This window comes from Aquarana catesbeiana, linkage group LG03 (assembly GCF_042186555.1).
Source record: "Aquarana catesbeiana isolate 2022-GZ linkage group LG03, ASM4218655v1, whole genome shotgun sequence".
Lineage (NCBI taxonomy): Eukaryota > Metazoa > Chordata > Amphibia > Anura > Ranidae > Aquarana > Aquarana catesbeiana.
In genome coordinates, this window is record NC_133326.1 from 475,809,205 (window position 1) to 475,821,621 (window position 12,417).

General features: G+C 42.2%; 2 long non-coding RNA genes across 5 annotated transcripts in view; one reads left to right on the forward strand and one right to left on the reverse strand.

The window, feature by feature from the left end:
- Window positions 1-3,097: 3,097 nt before the first annotated feature.
- Window positions 3,098-12,417, forward strand: part of LOC141132505 (uncharacterized) — a 283,878-nt gene continuing 274,558 nt past the window's right edge. For all 4 annotated transcript variants that reach the window (XR_012242913.1, XR_012242915.1, XR_012242914.1 and 1 more), the window contains exons 1-3: window positions 3,098-3,215; window positions 3,351-3,428; window positions 6,904-7,073. This is a non-coding gene — a long non-coding RNA (uncharacterized lncRNA). The remainder of the gene's footprint in view (window positions 3,216-3,350; window positions 3,429-6,903; window positions 7,074-12,417) is intronic.
- LOC141134593 (uncharacterized) lies at window positions 5,539-6,642 on the reverse strand. Its single transcript, XR_012243224.1, has 3 exons — window positions 6,538-6,642; window positions 6,043-6,107; window positions 5,539-5,905 (listed from the first exon to the last, which is right to left on the reverse strand). It is a non-coding gene; the product is annotated as an uncharacterized lncRNA (long non-coding RNA).

Below are 12,417 nucleotides of genomic sequence, written 5' to 3' on the forward strand. Positions count from 1 at the left end.
GATGTAGCCACCGCTTTCTAATAAGGCAAAGTTTGGGACAGGACCAGATCAGATGCCAAAAAATGCCAGTCTCAAGGTTACATCTAGTGCACCCCGGATCTAACTGAGGGTATATATGGGTCTCTGTGGGGTATAATATGCCATTTGGAGGATCTTTAGTTGTATGAACCTGTCTTTTGCTGCTATCATAGAAGAAACAAAAGAGGAAATGCAGTCCTCCCACACCTCTTCTCTAAGGGCCAGGATGTCTGCCCTCTACTTGTCTAATGAACGAGTCCCGTTTAGTGTCAAAGGCCACGGTCAAATACAGATAAAGCGTGGATAGAGGTTTCCCCATTACACCTGAGGTCAAAAGGAGTTCAATGGAGTCTGACTCAAGGATCACAGGCTCTGGAAACTGAGCCCCGATGGCATGCCGTAATTGCCACTATTATTATTATTATTATTATTATTATTATTATGCAGGATTTATATAACGCCGACAGTACAATTACAATACAATTCAATACAGGGGGGAAATAGGGAGCTGTGCTTGTTAGAGCTTACAAACTAGGAGGGAGGGTCAAGTTATACAAAAGGGTAATAGCTGTGGGGGATGAGCTAATGGAGAAAAGAGTGCATGTGTTAGATAGAGGCAGGATAGGCTTCTCTGAATAAGAATGTTTTCAGGGATTGCCTAAAAGATAAATTTGGAGACAGTCTGACAGATTGGGGTAGTGAATTCCAGAGGATGGGCGAGGCTCAGGAGAAGTCCTAGAGGCAGATATGGGAGGAGGTGATGAGGGAGCTAGAGAGCAGGAGGTCTTGGGAGGAACGAAGAGGGCGATTGGGTTGGTATTTTGAGACTAGGCTAGTGATGTAGCTGGGGGCAGAGTTGTGGATGGCTTTGTAACTTAATGTTAGTATTTTAAATTTAAATTGTTTGGCAAGTGGCAGCCAATGGAGGGGTTGGCAGAGAGGGGTAGCAGACTTTGTGCGGTTTGTAAGGTGGATGAGTCTGGCAGCAGGATTCATGATGGACTGAAGGGGGAATAGTCTATTTAAAGGAAAGCCAATGAGGAGGGAGTTGCAGTAGTTAAGGCGAGAGATAACCAGGGAGTGAATCAGGAGCTTTGTGGTTTCATTGGTTAGAAAGGGACGTAGTTTAGAGATGTTGCGGCGGAAAGCTTTGGAAAGTGATTGGATGTGCGACCGAAAGGAGAGTTCAGAGTCCAGGATAACACCTAGCATGCTGACATGTGGGGATGGGTGGATGGTTGTGCCATTGCTCTTGACAGATAAGTCAGGGGAAGAGGCACGTGGGGGAGGAAATATTATAAGTTCGGTTTTGGACAAGTTGAGTTTGAGGAAATGGTGTGACATCCATACAGATATGTCTGTTAGTAAGTTAGTGATGCATGAGGAGACTGATGAAGTGAGTTGAGGGATGGAGAGATAGATTTGTGTGTCGTCAGCGTAGAAATGATATTGAAAGCTGACTTAGGGAAGAGGTGTAGATTGAAAATATAAGAGGTCCAAGAACAGAACCTTGGGGGACCCCGATGGAGAAGGGAAGAGGAGTGGAGGAAGTAGAATTGTAAGTGACACTAAGGGTGCATTGGGATAGGTAGGATGAGAGCCACTGAAGAGCACAGTCACAGAGGCCGAGGGAGTAAAGTTTTTTGAGGAGGAGGTTTTTGCAGTTAGTAGGTCATTTGTGAGTTTAAAAAGAGCAGTTTCTGTGGAGTGTTGAGGGCAAATACCAGCCACTAAATTTGAAGGATCTAGGCACTGAATATAAGTGCCTCATTTCCTGAAAGGGCATGAGTTTACCATCCACAATTACGTGTTTCAGAGTGGTGATTCCCCTCTTGGCCCGAAGCGAAAGGTCCGGGATAGTATATAAGTGAGGAAGCAGAGGGTTGCCACATAGAGAGGTATGCGGAGAGGAGAGGCTTCCTGTATATTGCTCTAGTGCACTGCCAAACCCTTATTGTAGTTTTCATAGGAACTGTCACTAACAGATGAGCGCTAGCTCCCTGGAACACCAAATTACTCCAGGCTGCATATGAGCCCAGTATAGCCACCTCCAGCTGCGCAGCTGGGTTTTGTCTGGGCTGGGATGACCACCAGCACACCGTGACAAGGACGGCCACCCAGTAATAAACATGGTCTGCTTTAATGGGGTATGGCAGAGGTGTGTTGTTTACCTATATACCTTACGTTAAATGGTATCCCTGTTTCTTTTTTACAACAGTAAAATCATTCCTCTTTCTACATATCACAATGTACCGTAAACTAGCTAAATGTGTCAAACTGATACTTTTGTGTAGCCTATTCCTACAATAATGAAATTCTATACTGTCTACACAGTGATATAGTTTCCACATGACTTGTTAGTTTTGTACAACTTCAGCCAAAAGGGTGTAATGTGCCATTTGGATATGAAATGACCAAACTAGCTCAGTTTAATGTCCGTAGACACGATCAGACTTTCCCGATAACAAAACCGTGGATTTTTATTTGAAGGTTGTTGGCTCCAACTTGTCTTGCATACACATGGTCACAGAAATGTTGTCCAACAATTACGAACATAGTGACATACAAGACGTACGTGATATCTCCATTACGAACATTAGTTTTACAAGACTGAGCGCTTCTGGCTCGCACTTGATTCTGAGCATGCGTGAACTTTTGTGCGATGGACACACGATCGGAAAGTCCGACAACAAAGTTTTGTTGGTGGAAAATTTGAGAACCTGCTAGCCAACATTTCTTGGCGGAAAGTCCGACAACAAATGTTCCATGGAGCATACACACGGTCGGACTTTCAGCCAACAAGCTCACATCCAACATTTCCAGTCAGAAAATCCGACCGTGTGTACACGGCATAAAAGTCAGTTTACTGGTGTATTAAAGGAACAATCTTAATGCTATTTAATAATGTATGTGCCCTTTAAAATATACAAGTCTTGTTAAGGATAAATTAGGAAAAATTTCCCTGATTCCTAATGAGTATTTAAAACACAAATTCAAGTTTAGTTATTTAGACCATTTTTGAAAATTGCTATTTGCCAGTTCTACCAGCAGGTGGTAATGTTGGATAGCAGATCCCTCTGAATAGTCCCAAGTCTATACATGTACTATTAAATGGTTCAATGTAACATGTCTGATAGAGCTACTGGAGAATGGGCAAGGCTCTCTAGATTTGATGTGTTTTGTTCTGTACACAGAGGGTTTGTTATTATATTGATGCTTTACAAGATTGATGATGATCAATAGCAAATTTAATAACCACCTTCTGTCTTTGCCCTGTTATCAACCAATATCAGTGCTTAGACCTTGAATAATAATGAATGTTTTCTTTACAGGACAGATGCAACAGTAGCTGCAGAACCCACACAGACAGAGATCTTGAATCAGCTGTGATGATAACCACACAGGAAAAGGTGAGCCAAAGTCCATCTTCCATTTAGTGTTTCAAAGCATGTCTGCAAGGAAAACTGTTGTGGATCTTAACCCCTACTATCCCTGCTGTGCTCCCAGTGCAATGCGGCACTTTTTACTGTGCTGCTTCAAAGCTGTAGATTGGATCAGTATTGGGATACATGTCCCGGTTCACGTTGTAGCTATGCTCCCCTGGGCTCTGGTTTAGCACAGTGCCTACAATTATATACAGTAACTGCTCAGCTGCATTGGGAGCTTCTGCATGTTGTTCTAGTACGTGTCAATGCTTTAACTGTCCTCCACTGACTAGGATCTACTGAGAAAAACCCATCTCCCCCTTAGCTTTTTATATTACATTGTGGCTGCACGGGTCTATGTGTATCATCTGCGTATTCGGCCTATGGGGTGTCATTAGGGTTGTAATTTTATCTCACAGTTTTATCTGGAAATGAATATTAGAATAATGGCAGGAGTTGATAGGTATTATATTAGATCATAGACACATGATATACATATTGAAGTAGTTTCTTCTAGTGCTGGGATCTTAGTACTGTGTGATTCTGCGAAGACATTTCTGCCACAGAATGAGGTAGGGATGCAACAAGAAAAAAGTAGATCTTAACCCAATCACTAAAATCCTAAAAAAAGATATAGTGTGAAATTGTACATAGTAGTCTTAGCTTTCTGGAGTCCCCTGTCAGCGCTGTCCACTCTTCCTTGTGCTGAGGGGGCACCCGTAGGGCGCCCTCCCAAGCCGGGATCTGTGGGTCTATAGACACATACAGTGCCAGTAAGCCACGCCGACGCTCCCTCTTCACTGGAGTTTGACTGACAGTAGCAGGAGCCTATTACTCCCACTGTTGCCTGTATCTCCTTTCAGACATGGAAGTGGCGGAGTGGTGCTTCAGCCAGGAGAAGCACCAGGTAAGTGTTTGGGGATGGGGCGAAACCAACAGTGTGCTTTGTCACACAGTTTAATGCACCCTTGGTGAAGACTACAAGAGTAAGATTACTCTCACTATCAGTAAACTGGATTATAGCAATATTGTGCAGACAGTGGAGGAACAAGTGCATGTCAATAGGAAAAGGCTTACAAAGAGCCAGAAGAGATCAGCAGCACTGTGAAAAAAAAAAAAATGTGAAAATGGTATTTATGGAATAAAATTGAAATTGTTTACGGCACACAGTGCTTTAGCAAATAAATGTCAGATCTAAAATTAGATCTACTTTAAGGGCCAGTTCACACAATATGCAGTCCAGTGCGTTTGTTTCTGCATCCAAAACGCATGGAAAGTAGGTTATATGGTTTTCGATGGCATAGTTCACACCAAAAAGTAGAACATACTTCATTTTTCCTGCACTGAACTGTACTGGAACGCTGTAAAACGCATCAAAATGCACCAAAAACGCACTGGAACCCACATGTCCCTATTTAAGAAAAAAGAGGGGGAAAATGCACCGGACTGCATCAAAAATGCATGAAATACGCACTGGAACGCATCAAAAATGCGTAAAAAATGTGCATGTAGAAAAGCATCTGGAACGCATCTGGACTGCGTCTCTATGGTGTGAACTGGCCCTAAAACTGAACTCTGACCAAAAACAAGTTCTTTACACGTGCGCAGTAAAAATAGCACACATGAACATTAATTACGTGTTTCTAGGCTGCTGCAGCGTTATGTACAACTTTAGCATTACTGACTTTCACCCACCCCTGTACAGTGCAGCCAACATCGACTATTTGGCTCTGTGAGTTTTGGTTCTAGGTAGAATACTCAGACACAATGGGTCACTCACACTCCAGATTCTTCACTTAAAACATGCATTCTTTTCAATGAAACCAAGGTGGCCTGTGAATGAAGGAAGGGAGATCATGACATTCATCCGCACCTGCTAAAGAACAAAAACCCCTAGTGGTGGACTTTTAAGGCACGTAAAGAGTAAAAAAGTATTTATATACAAAGGTAGTTTATTAAATATATTGTATAAAAAGAGTTTAAACATATAACATAAGGAATGCGTTTATAACATTTTCACCATTGTACATATAACAGTATACAGTACTCTTGCACCCAACGCGCTTCAGAGTACACGTATCTTCTTCCTCAGGGCTATGTATTAGCAAGAGAGATTTCTATTCTAAAATAAAATATATTGAAAAAAAGAGAATAAGCATATATGACATTGCATATGTACAACATTCCACAAACAATTTTTACAGGGTACACTTATGTATGGTGGATTAATGAATTAACATTCCATGGTATTGTAGTTAAAAACTACAAGGATTTAAAGACAGGTGTGCCAGGCAAGTTCTCGGCTCCAGAAGCTCTTAGTATGATTATTTTAAAGGTCCTTTTACATCCATGCCAGATCAAAAAATGAAAAAAATAATAGTAATAAAAAGCCCAAAATTCTCTCTACCCCCCAGCATAGGCAGGGGATGGCCTGGAGATTCACTGGGGCCAGATGGCGAGTCCTGTAAAGAACAAAACAAAGTACTATATATTTTTTTCTTATTCTAAAAAGGGAGAGGACTTTTTGTAAATGAAAGAGGTAATTGTCTTGTATAGTGTTTTAGAAACATTGACTATAGGTATTTTGATTTTAATGTACCTGAGAGTGGCAGTTGAAGAGTCAGCAATCAAATAGTGGTTGTAGTATAAAGTAGCTGATCATAGCTGAAAAATGTAATGGAAAGTTGTTGATCATTGAATTATTTATTTTTAGCATATTACAACAAGTAAGAGATATAATGAGAAAAATATTTATTTTATTTTTAATTTTTAATGAAATGAATTAATTTCATTACGTTATTTATTTATAATGTATTGGTTGGAACAATAGTACTGGGAATTAATAGTATCAATTAGACCCATATTAACATCAATCCTATATAGTATCAGCAATCTCATATTACTTTAATTAAATTAAATGAATCAATTGAAATATCAATTTTTGGTATTATTAGTAAAATCAATATTTATGGAGGGTAGTAATACCAATCCAAGTCATGTTATTATAGACAATACAGTATCAATAGTCATACGAGGTATGGAGTACTTGAATCTATTCAGAATAGTGGTGTAATAAAGTGGAGAGTTTTTTTACCTTTACAAAAGGGAGCTTGTGAAATCCTGACAGCCCGTCTCTGCATCCAACAGCTGAATGCGGTGGATGCCGGACTAGCTTCATCCGCACCTGCGGGCCAAATGAAAAAAATAACAGTGTATGGCCAGGTTTAATGCAGTGTCTCAGCACTATCAAGAATTTAAAAAATGTACATAGTGTGGCTAAATCAATTTACTCCAATAATTATGTATTAACTTCGTGTCCTAAAGCACACCTTCACCTGAAAATAAAACTGGACTTTATTCTCATCTCCCCCACTGCCTATTACGCAATCACAAAAATATATTGGGGAGAAATTAGTACATTTTTGTGGTGTTCACCCTAACAATCTCTTTTTTCACCTAGGTGAGGATGTTGTAGCCCTCAGACCACCTACTGTCTCCTGAGATACACCTCACACAATCTACCTGCAGTCCACCTGCCTTACACAGCAAGTAAATCCAAGATGGCAGCATGGGAAAAAAATCTGCAAAGACGCCAGGTGCTAGGAAGAGAGCACTGGACTTCATAGACTTGTAAGTTTGTGTTTTTTAAAAGTCAATGACTACACTAATTGTAGATGCTGATTTTTATCTTTATTATCTTTAATATGTTATTAATGAGTATCTTCCATAGTCAACAGGGCTGACCTAAAATGGTGCCCTATGTGGGATTTGCTGTGCTCCCCCTCCCTTCCCCCATTGTAAAACTCAAAATAAAGTCAAGTACCTTTGGTCATGTGGGTTAGAGTATAAATTACAGTAATTCATTCATTAAACACAGTGGTCAGGAGTATGTAAAGTACAGCACAGGTTACAGTATATAGCATATGCAATGAGGGGGTCATGCATATGAAATTTACAACATGCTATATACAGTACAGTACAGTGGTCAAGACTAAACATTACTTATGTGGTGCAGAGGTCGGGACTATTTAACATACAACATTCCACATACAGTGCATTGGTTAGGATGAAGCAATGTACAACACAGTGTGTAGAGTGCAAGGGTTGAGACTAACATAGTATATAAAGTGCAGTAGCCAGGAGTAAGCAATGTAAGGCACAGCATACAGAGTGCAGCAGTCAATGCTTTTTACATTGAGGGTTAGTAGGAAGAAAAACACCTCAACATTGGTACCCAGAGGGTGTAAGGATGCTCTTGTGTTGGTGGTCAGTGAGAGGGAAAAAAATACTCTTGCGTTACCTACTCCACTCAAACATGGATCTGGCTATGGTTGCCAGAATTAGTGTTACAGCTCCTGGCAGTGAGATACAGCCTGAAACAACAAGACATCAGGGAGGTAGAGGAGAAGCATTGTGTTGCTGTACAGAGAAGATGGTGGCATGTGCCCTGTGCTTAAAGGATCATCTTCAAGTTCATTTTCAGGAACATGTTACACATTCCACCTGTTTTTAGGGTGAACATGTAACACGTTCCCACTCCTGCAGTGGATCGGCAATCTGAGCCCTCTTTGTGACAGCAGTATGGGAAAAATGTTCCAGTACCAGCTGTCCCGTTTTTAAAAGAGTGAGGCCATGCGGGGCTTCGCCCACATGGCCTCGTCATTCATTCACAAAGTTCTGTGAATGAATCAACTACAACAGGGATATGCAATTAGCGGACCTCCAGCTGTTGCAGAACTACAATTCCCATGAGGCATAGCAAGACTCTGACAGCCACAAGCATGACACCCAGAGGCAGAGGCATGATGGGACTTGTAGTTTTGCAACAGCTGGAGGTCCGCTAATTGCATATCCCTGAACTACAAGTTCTGACATCCTTTGCAGATGTCGACATGATTCTCAATGAACTGCCACGCGCTGTTGAGCATTCTGGTAGTTCATTGATTCCTGTCAGTGTGAAACTGCCTGCCCGTACAATGGACGGGCAGACAGCTTACACTGACAGTCTGCAGGAGTCCTGCATGGCACCAGGCTCCTAAAAAAATAGTATATGCACTTTTTTTTAACTGCAAGGTGAACTTATCCTTTAAATTACCTTTTTAGACATGGACCGCCCATCACCTAAGAGTTTCAGGTGGTTCGTGTCCTCTCTTGACCTGTGATTTACTTATTAGAGAGTCCCAGCTTTTCAAACAACTACAAAAATACATCAAGTCTCTGAAACAATTCAACGCTAAAACACATAGATGAAAACTGTACCAATAAAAATATTTACACAGAATTCTACCTGTTCTTTACGTGTAGTTTAAGGTGTGGTGTTGCTAAAAGTTTTACTACTAAACCTAAAGCTGAAGTCTGTCATTCCCCCCCACAGTGCTCATATAACAATAAGTAAGCATTGTGCAATAAAACTGATTCAGGTTGCTTGAGGACAGTAGTAGTAGTAGTGGCTTGAATGACCATCATTTAACCTAGAAAGATATCTTGTGGCAGAAGCTGGGAGCAGCTCCAAAGTAAAGGTGATTGTTGGAGCAAAAGCTGTTCTTTTATTATAACTATTATTACTGGATAATTAATTTTTATTTTCCTTGTTCTAGCTGGAGTTCAGCTTTAACCCTTAACCTGAACTTACCTGTCAGAGGTTCTAACCCTTTCCCAAGCTATCAAAAAGCAAAAAAAAAATCCTTTAATTCCTTTTAAGTCTATCGTAATTTCAGTGGTGTCAAATGATCTGAACCAATTCAAAGGTTTTCTTATTTTCTTACCAGCTGTTAGTAGCTGTGATACCTGTCAGACAAAGTCTTCTGGAACGGGTCACAACAGGTGGCTATCTTTGAAGTCTGTGTATTTTCATGCTTAATATTTTAATACGACATTTCCATGAAAGTGATCTTTTAACCAGGATTTTTTAGAAGTTGTACTTTTAATTAGAGAAAGTTTAGTTAAATCACAAATTCCACATCAAAAGGCATTTGGCAATTCACCCTTGATTTTTCGCCTGTAATCCAGGTCTACTTGCTTTGGGAATTTATTGTTGAATGCAAAAGGCATGTTTTAAAAAGATTCTTGAAGAAAAGCTCAGCTTGTCAGTATGAATTATAGTTTTCCGACTACATTACTTCAAAAACTAACTAAACACTTTGCAGTTTCTTTAGTTTTTAAATGCTCCTTTATTTAACCTTACTCAACTGCTTTTGCTTTGCTTCTGCAGATGGCTCAGGGTGTCGTTTTGGGTGTCAACTATGGGTGTTAGGTTCTATTTACATGAGTGTTTCATGAACATTTGAAAAATTGTGTGATTTTTTGCATGCATTTACAAAACAGAAGAATATTGCATGTTTCGCTTGTGGTGCCATTCATTGTTAATGGCACCCCAAGCGGCAGATGCATGTTTTCTGCAAGGAGCCAGTCACACAGCATTTCCTTCATGCACTCCAAAGCAGGAACCAGTCCTTAGCTTGTTTTTGATGTTCTATTAGGGGTTGATAACTTGGATGGGGAAAGGAATTATGGGATGCCCGACTTGAAAAATGTCCAGAACTTTTAACAAAAGGCACAATTCCTCCATATTAACAAAAAGTCCATCTTTCCTTCCTCCAGCGCAAACTTGTTTTTTTTCAGCAAAGCACCTGCTGCTCACTGTTAAGGAACTAACAGTTTTGGAATAGTTTAGCAAGAGCCCAATAAAGGCAGGAACTCTCAGTTCCTTGACAACTAGTGCAGTGACCAGGTTGCTATCTGGACGTCTAGTAGGCGGACTGCCATTTGAACTAAGGTTTCCAGTTTGGTGCTCCATACTCTCTTGAGAACCCTATGATCTTTTACAACCGTCAAATATAATATTGGGCCATACTTTCTGGGTGTCTGTATAATATACTCGTTATGATTCCCATGCTCTCCGGTTTCGGCGACCATTGGGAGATCTTTTGCAGTGTGACACCTGGGCCATCGATGGGCGTCCGGCAAGGCACAAGCACCAGTGCAATCCAGTGATTCTTCCATCTTGGTTTTAAATATTGTGGCATACATATTGATGCAATCTTTATGACTGGACAAATTATCTATATCATCGTGTTTCAGATACCTCTGAAGAAGATTCAGCGAAACGCGTTAGAGGTCTTTACTGTTTATGATCATTTTGTACTTACATATACACAACTGCATGATGCACTGTATGCCTATTAGATTTTTATATACATACATATTTTCCCTATACCAATAAATACTATTTTTATATAATTGATATCTGTTTAGTGCCTACATAGTCCCACCCCTAGAGTGCTTTCTCTTTTGTAGTGAGCAAACAGCATGACATTCCTCCTTCTGCTTCCCTTGTGGCCACTGATCCTAGCTCCACTTGCTAGCAGAAATTGCTAGCCCACCTGGCTGTCACCAACCACTCCTGGCTGATCTTACTCCCAGTCCTCCTGATTGACTTTCTGCCCCAGTCCTGCCCGACTGGCACACTTCCATGGAGGTTCTCCAGGTCAAGGATAAAGGCTAAGCCCACTGCTGTCTTCAGAGAGCACTGTTACAGCTGACAGTCTCTCCCCTTGTGTTGTGCCTGCTCAGTCCTGATCTCTACTCACTGTCTGTCTTTTGGTCTGTCCTGCTGCCTCTCCTGAAGGTTCTCCTTCAACTGCCTCCTGTGGTGGGATCCTTCCAGGTCAGCTATCCCAAGCCTTCAGCTCAACTCGAGGTATAACCCCTCCCTGGCAGAGGGTTGCCTCAAGGGCCACCAACAGCCTCTCCTTGGCACTCCATTTCCATCTTCTACCCGACTTCCCATGCTGGAATGGCCCATGTCTATTTATGGGGTTTTCTCTGCCCCCTGCCAACCAACTTCTGGGGATTGGCTGAGACCCCATAAATATTCATGACATCTCCTCCTAACTCCAGCCCTCTGGTTCTAGAAGGTTTTCCAACCTTCCAGACACCAAGGGGGTGAACAAAAAGCTACATGAGATACTTTGGCATGTTTGGCACATATAAGGCAGACCACTGAAGTCAAAGAACTGCCTTATGTGCGTGACAAAAAATGCATACACATACACACAAAAATGCGGCACGTTTCTGCACGCATTCTCAGAATGCCTAGGTGTGAATGCAGGTACCCCTACCCATTTACCTAGGGAAAAAGTGTCAATAATAAAACACACTACACAGGTTTTTAAAATAATTTATTAAACAGCTCCGGGGGGTTTTCCTCCGGCTTCGGGGGTCTTCTTCCGGCTTCGGAGGTCCCTCCAGTTCCTCTTCTCCCGGCGTCCGGTTGGTTCTTCTCCGCTCTCTCTGGCCTCTTAGAACCAACCGAACGCCAGGAGAAGAGGAACTGGAGGGACCCCCGAAGCCGGAAGAAGACCCCCGAAGCCGGAGGAAGACCCCCCCGGAGCTGTTTAATAAATTATTTTAAAAACTTGTGTAGTGTGTTTTATTATTGACACTTTTTCCCTAGGTAAATGGGTAGGGGTACCATGTACCCCGTACTCATTCACATAGGGTGGGGGGCCGGGATCTGGGGGCCCTCTTATTATAGGGGGCTCCCGGATTCCGATAAATCCCCCGCCCGCAGACCCTGACAACCAACGGTCAGGGTTGTCAGGAAGAGGCCCTTGTCCTCATCAACATGGGGACAAGGTGCTTTGGGGGGTCCCACAGGGCGCCCCCTCCCCCAAAGCACCCACCCCCCATGTTGAGGGCACGCGGCCTGGTACGGTTCAGGAGGGGGGGTGCTCGCTCGTCCCCACCCCCTTTCCTGACCGGCCAGGCTGCATACTCGGATCGGGGTCTGGTATGGATTTTAGGGGGACCCCACGCCGTTTTTTCAGTGTAGGGGGTTCCCTTTAAAATCCATACCAGACCTAAGGGCCTGGTATGCCTGCGCTTGCCACAATAGGAAAATTTGTTTTTCCTATTGCAGCGAGCGTGAGATGCAATACCCTGCCCTTGCGTCGTATCTGGTCCGTCGGACCAA